General features: G+C 36.1%; 1 long non-coding RNA gene across 2 annotated transcripts in view; it reads right to left on the reverse strand.

Annotated features, from left to right (window-relative positions):
• LOC127466249 (uncharacterized) overlaps positions 1-14,128 on the reverse strand; it is a 78,455-nt gene that overhangs the window by 35,823 nt on the left and 28,504 nt on the right. The window contains exons 5-6 of one of the 2 annotated variants that reach the window (XR_007902663.1): positions 7,013-7,180; positions 393-429 (exon numbers count right to left, since the gene is read on the reverse strand). This is a non-coding gene — a long non-coding RNA (uncharacterized LOC127466249). The remainder of the gene's footprint in view (positions 1-392; positions 430-7,012; positions 7,181-14,128) is intronic. The other variant, XR_007902664.1, reaches the window with a different exon arrangement.

The following is a 14,128-nucleotide window of genomic DNA, read 5'->3' on the forward strand; positions in this document are numbered from 1 at the left end:
CGCTTAATTTCTAATTTGCAAAAGAATATCATCCTCCATCTGTGGTCTTTTGACTAATATGTAATTTTTTAGCGTAAACCATATGTCTCCAGCAAACATTCATGTTCAAACAGGGAGAGAGAAAAGATAATGCAAGTTCATGGTGAAAAACAATCCAGAAATTACATTTTTAAAGCAGTCATTTAACTCCTTGCCACAACTTCAGACACATTTCCACCATTTACTCTCATCCATGTATTATCAGTGCAGACAAAATTAACAATCAAATTAAGAGGATAAAGTACAGGACAGTGTTACCAGATCACCTCATCAGAAACATGAAACATGAGTAGCCACCCTATTAACAATAAGGCTCTGACACTTAAAAGGCAAATTGCTTACAAGTTACATACCAAAGTAGAAGGAAAACCAGAAGCAGTGTTATTCTTGCTGCTTATAAAAAGGAAAAGATTTAATCAGTCATTCTTGTAACAAACATGCTATATCTGTGCAACTAGTTTTTAATTACCCAGTCTTCAATAATCTCAACCACTTCTTTTCAACAAAATAAAACAGTGCTAGATTGCTGAATTCAGTAAGCCCATCCTTCATGCTCACTAATCAGAACAGTTGGTTCTATATCTTTTAAAAATACACTTCAGAAGAATTTAGGATTTCCAGTAATTTCCCTGGGAAGTAAAAGTCTGTCTGGATCTAAATTAAGTTTTATTTATTAGAAATGCAATATGGCATATGGCGGAAACTCTTTATATGTTCTATCAATCAGGTGCCGTCCATACTAAAAGGAGGGAAAAAAAAAACTATTTAACATATCAAAATAATTTTCTTACAAGATAAATAGCTCAGAGACAATTCCCCTGCAATGTATGTTTATGAAAAATCAGCAGGAGCCATTTATGGTCTCATAATACATAAATCAACTGAAAGAACACTTGGTCAGAATGTGAAACATCCCAACATTAACTCCCTGTGACTACAAAGCTTCCGTTCTCCCCCTTACAGGTGTCAAATCACTGCAACGTTATGATTTTTGTTAGTAGCTGATAACAACTAAATCTATTTAGATGATAATTGTTTTTTAGATGCATTTAAATGTTGGGTTGGGGCGGGGGGGGGGGGAGATCTTATCCTTACACGTCACCAAATGAAAAAGCAGAAAAATAGCTACGAATCGTCTTCCTTTTCCTGACCTAAACAATTTTGAGACAAGGCAAATGAACTCTTCCAGATAGACAGATATCCGTGCCACTAAGTGATGGAAATAAACGGGGCTTGGAAAAAGCAATGTTTATTTTCTCGCTGGAGCTTTTGCTTTCAGGATAATTACCTATGCACAAACTCTAGATGGCAACATTGCACTAACTGTATTACTAAAACAAAATGTCACACTGAGTCCCTACATATCCTCTTTATCAACATTTTATGTGCCACAGATCTATAGCCTCTTATTATAAGTGTAATGAAGCAGAAGTTATTGAAGCATTTTATTGATTGCTCAGATCACAAGTTTACTGTCATACTGAATTGGCACCTTACTTGCTGAAGCAAACTGCTGACACCTTTTTAAAAAAGTGACAACTACATCTATTTCATGACCAGAAATCCATTTTCATCTCTATCAAGACAAGAATGCAATTTTCACTTCATTTAACTGATGTTAGGCCTGCTCAAGGCATGACACTTAGAAAAAGACACAAGTTTAAGGTTCTTAAAATATTTCTGGTAACTAGAATGCAGCTCTGCTGTGGGAAAAAAATCAAGCCTCACTCAAATCTATAAACAATACAACATTCTAAGAGTCACTTAGCTGAACTATCAAGAGGGCAGTTTTCTATTTCAATTTCAAAATTACCAAAGCACTATTTTTATATTATTTTAATAAGAAGCTAGGCTGAAATAGTACGGTTTTCATCTCGAATCTTGCTCTACACAAAGTTCACTTTAACATGGGATTATTTCTTGAGTGGTCTCTACACAGGTCAAACAGACAAAAAAAAAATCTATTTTTCCGTGACCTATAAAGAAGGAAATAAAGATACTTAACACCTCTTCAATGGTGTGAGTCAATGTCATATAAAATTAGAAAAGCAGAAGCTGCAAGGAAGAGGAAAAAATAATTTAAGTCTAAAAAAGGGGGGTTGTTACTGGACAGAGGCTGTGATACTCAAGTTATTTTAAGAATACACTTTCAAAACCCATAAAAACACAAATACAAGACTGGGTTAAACTGGAAATCGAGTTAAGCATTTTGGTGAAGTTCTCATTTTCTTGCAATAATATCTAATAATTATTATGCTGAGTTTATCACAACATAATCTAATTTTCTAAAAACAGCACTATAAACAGGGTAAGTGTCCTTTGGTATAAATTTCTGACAACTCTATGAACAAGGATGGATATAAAAATTATAGGAAAAACATCCTGACTTAAAAATACTTTGTAGAAGTGTATCATTTTATTAGTTTCTGCCAGGCAAAGCACCTGCAAAATGATTATTCCTAAAAGCTAGTTTACATTTTATTTGTAAGGGGGCAATAAACCCAAACGAGTCATTAAAGCTCTTACTGAACAATGCAACTACTGTAATCTGTGAAAAACAATTGAATAGTAATGATAGATATGTTTCTTATAAAGTAAAAAAAGAAGAAAAGTTATGGAGAAAAGCATTTGTGTATCACAGAGGTATGCAGCCTCCAGTACTTGAGTCAGCAATTTCAAGAGAACAACACAAGAAAATAGAAGAAATATAGACTTTCTTTTTCCTTTGTTCTGGTATTGGCAGTATGTCAATTGTTTAAAAGTCAGTAACATTTTTATGGATCTGCATAGAAAAATGAGAACTATGAACTATGTTGTTTGTGGATATAGCTTAGAATAATAACAGCAAAACTGTTGATATACAGTTTTGAAATAATACATTTAAGCTTGTGTTTCTATAGCCAAAATGGCGAGTAGCAGGATCAGTCAATAATTTTATTCTCTTTTGTTTTCTTGTGGGTATTTTGCATACTAGCTCCATTACTTTAATGTAATGTAATTTGCTGTGGTTCAAATGATTAATTACTGTTACTGTAAGTTCTGCTAGATCAAACTAATGAACATTCAGCACAATTTCCTGTCACTTCTCATCCCAGCTCAGCCTCCTCATTCCCCACACATAACACACTTCCAGTAAAAATAAAAGCACATAGAATAAAACCCCTGGACCAGCTCCGTTTGTTAGACCCTTGCAAGTAACATGTGCTCAAAAACATTCAAATAGGCTGAAAGAAATTTGTGACTCTCAAATACTCATACACACACATTTTCCATAACAAATCTTTACTGTGGCAATGAGATATTCTTCTATTTACCTGTTCACGTAACGTTTTATATCATTTAGTAAAGGACAGATCAACAGCTTGAACAAAGCATTAACTCTAAATGAAGAAAATGTTTAAAAATCATTAATATCATTTTAAAAAGTATTTGAGTCTTCTCTTTTGGCCTCTGTTTGGCTGTGCTAGGCCTGTGAATGACAGCTTCCCTGCTTGAAGCACACAGAAAGCACAGCCTTCCTCATTCACTGTCAGTACTATGGCCTTTTCACACGTTCCCTCCAGAGCAGTGTTTGTCCCCAAACACTGGAACCCAGCACAATGGCATTCCTACTCCAACACCCCCACCAACAGCACCACTACAGATGAAGAATGCTAATGAGGTGGACATCCCCCCTCTCCCAAAGTGTGAACTATATCCCATGCTATCAGATATAGTGCTGTTCCTATTGTTACATGGCACAGCTCACTTCAAAGCACTTGCATTTTGGCGACGCTTTTTTTACCTAAAAGCATTTTTAATAGAAACTGTGGTGGCTCCACAAAAAAGATAAAAAGATATCCTACGTGCATTCACCCAACCATGTACATTATATACAAAATTAACTGATTTTAACCTCCAAAGAGGTTTGAGGATACCAGAAATTCCAGCAGACACCTACACAGAATGTTTAAAATTCTGGTAAAAGGCTGACAACTGAAATATTAATAGTAGAATAATTCTATCAGAACTGTTGTTTAAATTTTCCTTTCTTTTATGTTTGTTTGTTTGTTTGTTGTTTTTTGTTAGAAAACTGCATTTTACAGTCCCAGAATTTAATGGCATTAAAATGCCAATATAAACTTTGTCAAGATTTTAGGGAAGCTTATAGATCATTATGCACATATGTAATTGCAATTAGAAAGCATTTAAAGGGAAATGATAGAAGGTTTTTTGTAGTATGGTGGTTATACGTATATACTTCCCTACTTTCTCGTTTATTTAAAGTAAAAGTAAAACCAGCTCCCAAAGCTCAAGTACTCATTCAGTTTTACCTGTTTTCCTTCACCTGTGTTAAACTCAAGGAATACTATTTAAGGGACACTGAGTGTCCTCTTTAAAAGGCTACAAACACCCCAGCAAAGAGACAGTAAGTCCTCACTCCTCTGGGGCAAGAAGCAACAGAGTGATTATAAAGATGACACCGTGCACTGTGTGGACCAGGAACTGTGTGTTGTTTTAATTCAATGTAGGCATTTTAAACAGAAGTCCAGATGGATTTAACAGAAGTATGTGTATTAGCATACTATTATAGAAGTATGTGTGTTAGCATATTATTAGTTGTATGTGCTATTTGACTTCAATGGACAGACTAAAGTGTCTTAGCAGAGTAATACTGAATCAGAGAATGTTCCTTTTTTTTCCTTTCTACTTCCAATCCTTTTTTATCTACGTGAAAAGATAAGGTAAGTACAAGTAATTCAAATGTCAAAATAGCACAGAGAGAAATAGAAATCAAGAAAATATATTTAATGTTGTCAAGTAGTGGCTAGAGGTTATATTGCTGTGAATACTGTACAATCATCACAGCATTACCCTGTCAGGCCTCAGCACCACAGGACAAAGTGAGAGTATTTTCATTGAATGGTTTGTTAATTAACATGCCTTCTAATTTTGTATCTGTATTGTATCACAGTGTGCTCTTTACAAAATAAACTTGTTTCAGTTACTCAGAAAAAAAAGGGCAGCATAAGCAAAATACGGTAAGATCGTGGTAAGAATTGTTATACCTACAGCATAACCTGCAGTTACTACAATTACTTCATTTATGTTCAGTACTAATATAACTTCAGTTAGAAAATGGTTGGAAAAATTAACAGAGAGACACTTTACACCAAATTATATGTTTCATCTTATCTTTGGAGTAATATAACTCCAAATAACACAAGCTTTTGGCACATTAACTGCACAAAACATTTAACATTCTTGTGCTGTAAAATTTCCAGTTCGGCACTTAACCCAGTTTATTAATCCAGTTTATTATTATTAATTGTTTATTAAATTATTTTAATCATAAGTTTTTTTAGACAATTAACTGGCAGAGCTGTACTGACATTTATCCTTGTAACCTGGACTCTTAAAAGTTACAAATGGCCAACGTGGTTATATGATCATATGCCTAAATGCAAGGCTTTCATTGTAAAGAATCATTTGTCTTCAGAAGAAATTTCAAATCCACTGAAATTGTTAAGTATTTCTTGTCATTTACAATTTCCAGCTGAACCCTGATGGATAATCAGCAAAGGAATGACTAACATGAGCTCATTTACTGAAATGTCTTTATATGTTTTTCACAGAAAAGAGCAAAAAGTAGTCAATAAACGACTTCCATGTGAATTTCTATTTAGAAACTGCACTGTCTGTTTTGTTCTACTAATTGCCATTGTACTTGCTAAGTACTTGTATGCATTATATATATATATATATGTGTGTTTATTTAAGAGTAAATATTATATTTTGTGATAGATTTCAGTTCCATGGCTTTTGTGACAGGCAGTGTTCTCTTAAAAGTGTAGAATCATCAACATAAAGTGTAAAGATATTTCTGACTTTTTAATACATCGCTCCACTGCCTCAGAAACGGTCTGAAACAAGCTTTTCTTTTTCCTTTTCTGCTTGTTTGTCTTTCACGTGCTCTGTCGTTTTTGGTTTTGTTTCTGTTGGATTTTCTCCTTGCTGACCACCCTTTAGCTCTAGACAGGAGCAGTGTCCCCAGAGTCAATTCTCGTTTCTCTGTATGGATCTGACAGCAGGAGGTGCTGTATAAACAGTGTGACTGACACTTCGCCTGCTCCTCTCCTCCCCCTTCCTGCGCAGCCTGGCAGCTCAAATCTCTGCTGCAGTCACTCTCAGCTCTGGGCCCCGACAGCACTTTTAAATCCGAGGTTCCCAGCTGGCTGCTTAATTTCTGTATGATACTTTTCCTCCAAAACCTCCTATTCTTATGAAGTACTCATCTAATTCTCAAAAATATGTATGTCCTTACACATATAAGTGAACTTATGTTACTATGCTGAGGAAAATCGATGTTTTCTTATTTATATTTCCTAAAATAAAACATTTGATTAATAAAAAATATCATCTTATTAGTCCTAAACTTTTAAACAGTATATTCAGTATCTGTTTTCCACTATTTTTTCGAATTAAAATGTGTGTCTGGTATATTTGCTTGATGGCACAATTAAAATATTGATGTTTTAAAACATGATACGTTTATTTAATTTTTCATAGTGCAACACCAGCTATACTTAGAAGTGTTTACTTATTTATTTAAAGTATGTTTCAACTAAATAATTATTTAAATTAGTTTCATGGAAAGATCTATGAGACCATTAAAAATTGCATGAGCAGAACAAGCAATGAAAAATGATTGCTTTAGAGAATATCCCCACAAGGAACATCACAGCTAGGCACAGTATGCAGCAAGAAAAGATGAGGCACATGACATCCCACTCCAAAAGAGAGACACAATTAACTGCTTTATTGTTGGCTTTGCAATTCTAGGAGAAGCGTTTCATTTTCCTAACAGGCACTGCAGCTCCTGCAATATATGTCACACTTCTTTATGACACAGTGCCAATCCTTGGTTTTATACAATTAGTACATTAGAGAACTAAAACAGAAAAGCAGACTTTTAAAGAGTGGGACAACTCACCTGTTTGCAACAGTTTGCAGACTTTAATCGTTGGTGCAGGGCCAATAGAACTCCTTGGATATAAATCTTTGCTCCTTTCAGAGAGGCTGAAACCTTCTCTCTTAAAGACCCAAAGAGGTCCTCACAAAGGTGTGATGAAATTTTGCAGGCATCTGTCAAGCAGAGGAGCTATGCAAAGAAAAGAAGAAAAAGGGGAAAAATAAAAAAAAAAAAAGAAAAAGAAAAAAACAACCCCAAAAGCAACCGCATTCTTTTGACCCAACTGAAACACAGAGCCTCTAATGCAGCCTCAGCATCAGAACTAACTCTTAATATCTATTATTTATATCTGACCTGGGTTAAGTCTTGGAAAAGCAACTCCTGCATTTCTAGTGGCCACCATGAAGGACGTATTTGTATTGAGACACCCCTCAGGAAAGACTCCTGAGCTCGGTGAGCACACCTGAATAGTTCTGAAGTGTGCCTAACTAGCTGCACGGAGTGTCATGGTGTGCACTGATTGCCTTATCTTCTCATTTATCACAGATGAGTTGGAACCAACCTTGCTGAAACCTACTTGCATTGTCCTCATAAAATTGCAAGATCCGTGGTGTTTCTGTACACAGTTTCCTGTTGAGGAGCTGACATACACCTACAAGATTATAAAATGGTAACATTCATAAAATAGAATCAACACCCTCATAAGCTGTTTTATTATAACCTTCTCATTGCCACTACCTTAAAAACAACTTACAGTGAATAAAAGTGCTCAGTGTAGCTGTTTAATAATGAGGAAAGGTCAAATGAAAAGATGTATAAAATTGATTCGTGGCAGTGCTCTCAACAAGACTTTTTTCTTGCTGCTTTTAGATTTCGAATCACTGTAAAGGTTGAAAGCATTCTCTCTAAGGGTCCTAATGTCAATATGTGAGATAAATAAGGGATGATTATTTTGGCTTCAGGCATTACTAAGGTGCATGTGCTTTGCAGATATTTTTGTGTAGCACATGTGGGCCTTTCTGATACAACAAAATAAAATAACAATAAGCAGCATTTCAGGCTTTTACCTGAGGGAAGGGAAGGCAAGGCAAGGTTATAGTCATAAAGATTCATATTAGCTATATAGGTATAAATGGTGCATTTCCTAGCTACATAGATACTAACACAGAATAGGAGACACACGTTCCATTTGGTTTTGGCAAATATTTAGCCTCAATAGCTCTTCACTCAGCTGTGAGAACAGAGTCTGAACTGAGACCTTAGTTAAGAAACTTTCATATGCAAGTTCATTAATAACCAGAGGCTTTTGGACAGATCAAGAAGGAGCATATCATATAGTTAAATTCACCTTCAAGGATAAAGAAATAGGTAATCATGCAACAGACTGTACTTTGCTAAAGTCACTGCATTTTATGAATGATTTAAGCACATGGTTAACTGAAACTGTGTTTATTTTTGTGAAAGGCATTAGTTTTTTTTAAATCATGCTAAAATTCAAGTCTTCTGACTTCCACAAATTCAAGATAGAACTTTATCACCTAATCAGTAACTTTATGTATTCTCACATAAACACTCCTGGGAGCTTCCATATAGAATGCTTACTTCTCTTTTATCTAAAAAGAGACCAGACTTCACAAACTAAGACTGATGAGGATCTACTGAACAAGGTTAATATGTATATTAACCTACACTAATGATTACCCTGAAAAGCAATACAGCAACACTTTCTCAAAATATGTCATCAAAGCAAAAACTCTAAACCAGAACCCCTACTATAGACCATTAAATATTTGCTTTTAAAATCTGATTTCTCAGGACATGGCCATGCAACTGAACATGAGGAAAAATTATTTCAAGATGATAGTTAATGAATTAATACCTTTCCAGATTATTCTAATAATGTACTTACTCCTTACCACGGAATTCAGACATAAAATTAAGAAGATAATGAACAAGGTCTGATCAGGAGCACTGGTAGGAGTGAATATACTTGTCAGCAGCATGAGAATGAAATCTGTTTCACGTTATGTGATGAGCAGTGGTTATAGTCATACTTAGTTCAAACAAAATAAAAGGATGAAAATCTGATCTCAGTGAAGTTTTACAAATACCCTAAGTGAATATGGCTTTTACTCAGTGCTTTTTAACTTAGTTACCACAGGAAAATGATTATAGAAATGAAGATAAATGAAAGTAGTGGTGCTTTTTTGAGTATGTAAGTAGACTGAACATAGCTGTGAGAAAATGTGTGTATACCAGAATTGAATGTTACATTTGAACACTAATTATAATACTATGAAGTATTTTACCACAAACAATTTTAGGATTAGTACAATGCAGCCATGCTAATCCACTTTCTCTGAAGGTAATGACCTTCAGGACCAGAGAGGGATATTTCCAAGACCTGCTGGGGTAGCTTGGAGGTTAAAAAAGTGTCACCTCTTTCAGACACACCTAACACCCAAATTACTCAGCAACACTGAGCATCAGACCCACATAATTTTCTATAAACAACAGTAATTTCCATAAACATCAGCTGATTTTATTCATAACGTTATTTGCTTCATTCCACACTCAGCCTTAATGTTTCCGGTTTTACAGACTCAAAGAGCTTCTATTCTTTCTGGTTTTTCCCCCTATTCTTTTGACCTCCTTTTTAAAATTTCAGATATTGATGGTATTAAATTATTAAGTGTTCACTGAAGTACAAAAACACGTGCCCCCAGAAAGGTAAAGGAATAAAGGTAGATCACTATGGCAGTAACTTCAGAAGAGTGTATTTTACTGAAATATTCCACAACTTTATACTGTTTGGTGATTCCAGAAGATACTTTTAGAGCTCTAGATAAAAAATACACAGTTGCTCAAAAATTATTTAATAATGTTTCTGCTGTTCTCATTTGGAACTGATGCAAGACTGATTTCCAATGAACAGGTATCTACTTCCAGACTTCCATACATTTTGGTGACTTACCTAAAGCAAAGAAGGTATTGGTCTGAACTAATATCTTTCTGAAAACTAAGAGTATCATCCACAGTACAGCTCCCAATTCCACTAGGGTGCTTTGATACTTTATACAAGTCTACAAAGCAAGGTGGGAAGAACCTATAGGCAAAATTTCCTGAAGGTTTGCAAGTCTCTTGTGAAGTGTTGCATAGTCCAGTCACCACTCCAGCTGGTCAAACATTACAAACACTGAGCTATGAGGCAGGACCATGAAGACAGTAACAGTGTGTTGACCACAGCAAGAGAAGGCAAAAGCCAACCCTTGGAAAGCAAGTGCATGAGCTGACTTGTGAGGTTTAGGAACAAGTCCCCGTGATATCGGTCTTTCAGAAGGTTAGAGAGCAAAGAGAGCCTGAAGTTTTGGAAAAAAATTTTAAATTACAGACAAAATTCCTTTTCCTTATAATGTCTATGCAGAATTATAAATAATGCATTAGAACCAAACTGCACTTTGTCAATTGAGTCATTTTTTCCCTCGCAGCAGTCTTAGCTGCTAGAGAGTCAGCCATGGATAAAAGGAGAGGACCCAAGGATCTTTGCTCCTCACCTAAGCTGAACAGTACAAATACACCTTTATTGTTTTTATTCTCCCCCTTATTGATTTTTTTAGCTTCATATCACATGACAAACATCGAATTTCCTTGAAGAAAATAATTGGTTTACAGTGTAATTTTACACTCCTCTGAAGAACAGAGACGAGAAATTTTCCCTAAAACAAAACCCAGAGATTTTAAAATGATGGAGATAATGACATGATGCCACAGTGGCAAACAGGAAAGAAAAAACTTTTTTTTTTACATTGTCTTGTCTTTAAACTTGCTAAAAATTATAAGAGTGCAATGTTGACCAAACGGAGTGACAGAAAGCATGAAATCCAAAGCCCAGTAGGGTATCCACAAAAAGTAAGCAGAACATTTGTAAAGGAATGGGAAAATCACCCTCTGGCAATCTGCAATCATCACAAGTGGACTGCAAAAAAATAAAAACAAATAGCCCAAAATTCAGTTTGTTAACTTTCTTCTTACTTGAACTCATGACATTATTGGAGCACAGACATTAGTATTATGCTGAGCTCTTTTCCACATCCATTTCTCTTAGCAAATAAGCCAGCAAGCAGTAAAAGCATCCTTTTTAAAAAACAAGTAACAGTATCAGAAAAACAGGAAATAAACCATCAACAGCTTTTCCAGAATCGGAAAAAAAGAATCTCTCGATATGACCAAAATACCAGAAGTTCTTTTTATACTTCCTGGGGACAAGGCTTTTCCTGAAGGTACTTTCAATATGCCCTGTACTCTGTGTATATATATATATATATAACAGAGAGGGTATGAAACTCTGTTAGTGTGTAGTGTTTCTTATTTTAAGCAAACATGATGCAGCTCTTTGTCCAGGGCAACTGGCATGTACTACCCAAAAATTGTGGTTTATAGAGGGAAACAAAATGATGGAGAACATGCATTTTCCTGTGTTGTTGAAATTACACCAGTGTGGTTTTACTCCAACAAAAACTAATCTAACAGCTGCTGTGTACTTTTGTTTACATGCTATATGTCAAATCGTATTGTCCCCAAGGTACTTATGAGAGATGCTTTAGCAGTCATTTTCTTAAATAGTGATGCCTATCCGAATTTGGATTTTTCCACCATTGAACAGAATGACAAGTACACGATTGCTGTACTTAAAGCAATCTTTCACAGCTGCTTCGCTTTCCCACTGATCCCATTGAACTGACGGCACATGCCTGTGGGGTCTGCAGTGTTACAATACTGCTGAACAAGATGTTGATTGTACACCACAAAGTCGTACAACACAACTTGGCTTTATTGTGGGAACCATTTCCTGGGCCCTCCTTCCATTGATTTTCAACCTGAGCAAAAGTTGATTTAAAATCCAGTCCGTCTCCCTGACCTTTACTGGACACCTGGTTATGTTAATTGTTTAGAAGTGCAAACTCTAACCCTCGGTGGTTGGTAGGCATGAAAACCTCTGAAGTGTCCTCAGTTCCTAAAATGAGCATGAGTCATGTCTTTTCCTGAACTGCACGAAGTAGCTGTGCATTAAATATGCTGGCACATCTTCTGCTTGAGCAAGTGGACCGAAATGGTGTGAATTGTTAATGCCTTGCTGCTTTGGTTCACGGCTTGTGATTGATCATTTGTAACTATATCTACTCCTTGTTCCATGAAATCAAGTATGGAGTAATGGGTTCATCAGATTTTTGGGTTAAATTGAGAGTGAAGAGGTACTGTGTGTGGAAATAAGAGTTGCCATGTTCGGGGCTGGCCTTGTAACAGCATGGAATCTAAAGGCGATATTCAAAACCACTTCACTCATCATACGCTTACTGATTCTGAATAGGGTCCATTTGCAGGGGACATTTGGTAGTTTTCCAATACACTTTATGCCTCCTTCTTCACTTCTACCACCCTGCACATCTTTTTTTTTTTTTTTTTTTTAACTAGAATAGCTTATAACAGGTCAGCATAGAAAATTAATAGATTTAAGCATCTTGCTATGTAAAAGTTAAAATAGCCTTGGACTGAAGTGACTGTCCTCCTGCTAATTAACAATACTACCTAAATATTAAGTTGTTGGCATGACTCAGGCTATAAAAAGCTCAGTAAAGTTTTACTCACAATGCAGAATTATAATTTCATATTTTGCAGAAAATTGTTTTTCCAGGCAGAAAGAAAGAGTTACAATAGCCTTAGTTCTACTCCTCAATCCATTCATGCGCAGGAATGACACATATTTCCAGACATTACAGCACAGCTTGTGACTTTGCAAGCAGCAGTGTGTGGGACAACAGCAAATACAAGCCAACAGCAACCAGAAGTGACAAGTTGTGATGGCCTGCAGGAGAGGAATCACACACAGCATCTCCACAGAACAAGAAAGGTAATGTGTGTCAGCATCAGACTGGCTGGGGTGCTCACACCGTTCTGTCTGGGCAACAGAACCCTCCCTGGACTTCTTGTGCCACCTCAGCTCCTCTAGGTACAAATCATCAACTCAGAATAAAACACACCAACTTGTTTCCCTGTTTTAAAACAATCTATAGGAGTGATTTCACTGCAAGTGAATGTTCAGCTTGGAATGAATGAACGACTCTGGTCACGTGAGACTCACAACCAGGTTTTCCACCTGCTCCTGTGCCGAAGTTCAGAGACAAAACTAAAATCTGGATAAATTTAAGACCAAAAGAGAAATACAGAGTAATAAGTGACTAGTTTTGCTCCTCAATTAGGAGTAAAGAATGAAATGAAAGGGAATTAAACGAAAGAGAAGTGGAAAGGAGTGTACTGCGTGTATATCTCTGTGTATGTTTGTGATTATTACAACCATATTAAAACAGGTACAGCAGCCTAGTTCCATTTCATCCAAGCTGTGCCAGACTAGATTTTTAATCTCCCTTCTTCGGTCAATATTTATCCTGATGAATGTAAACATAGGACAAGCCTGCAGCAATCAAGTCCATGCACAAGTTCTGTCATTAAGAGTTTTGGGGAGGCTTCACTCCATGCCACACTGGAGAAGCAGAGGAAGCAATTATGAATGAAGCAGTTGCCTTTTTCAAAACTCATTTTTAAAAGTCCCCATCTTTTTCCCTCTTTTCTCCTTCTATCTTTATGCTAGCACTAGGGAAACCTTTATTTAAGTATTAAATCAGGCTAAGTTTTAACTATTTTGACTCATGGTGACTTTGTTGGCTCATAATTGTAGTTGGGAGGCTTTCCCATACTTATGCAAGGAGCTGTGCCACCATTTGGAAGATGTTTATCAAGTCTACAGAAGTCTTTTACAAAAACCAGTGATTTCCCTGAGTATTTCTTTTTTAAATTCTGACTAACTTGGTCAGGGTTTTCTCCAGTGCTATTCTGAATGTCTCTGAGCATGAGACTTCGTAACATCTCTGGGCAGAGATGTTTTTGACCACTTCTTTGTCTTATGCTGAAGTGGAATTGCCCACACTTCAATTTTTGTCCACTGCTTCTTATCCATTCATTGAATACTACTGGGAAAAATGGGAATCGATGTTCTTTACTCCCCCAAGTATATATACTTGTACTTGTGGATTGGATTACAGCTCTCCAGCTGCAGGATTTCACATTTCCCTTTGCTGAACT

This window comes from Manacus candei, unplaced genomic scaffold, assembly GCF_025592945.1.
Source record: "Manacus candei isolate 608988 ecotype Guabito, Panama unplaced genomic scaffold, ASM2559294v1 h1tg000009l, whole genome shotgun sequence".
NCBI classification, from domain to species: Eukaryota; Metazoa; Chordata; class Aves; order Passeriformes; family Pipridae; genus Manacus; species Manacus candei.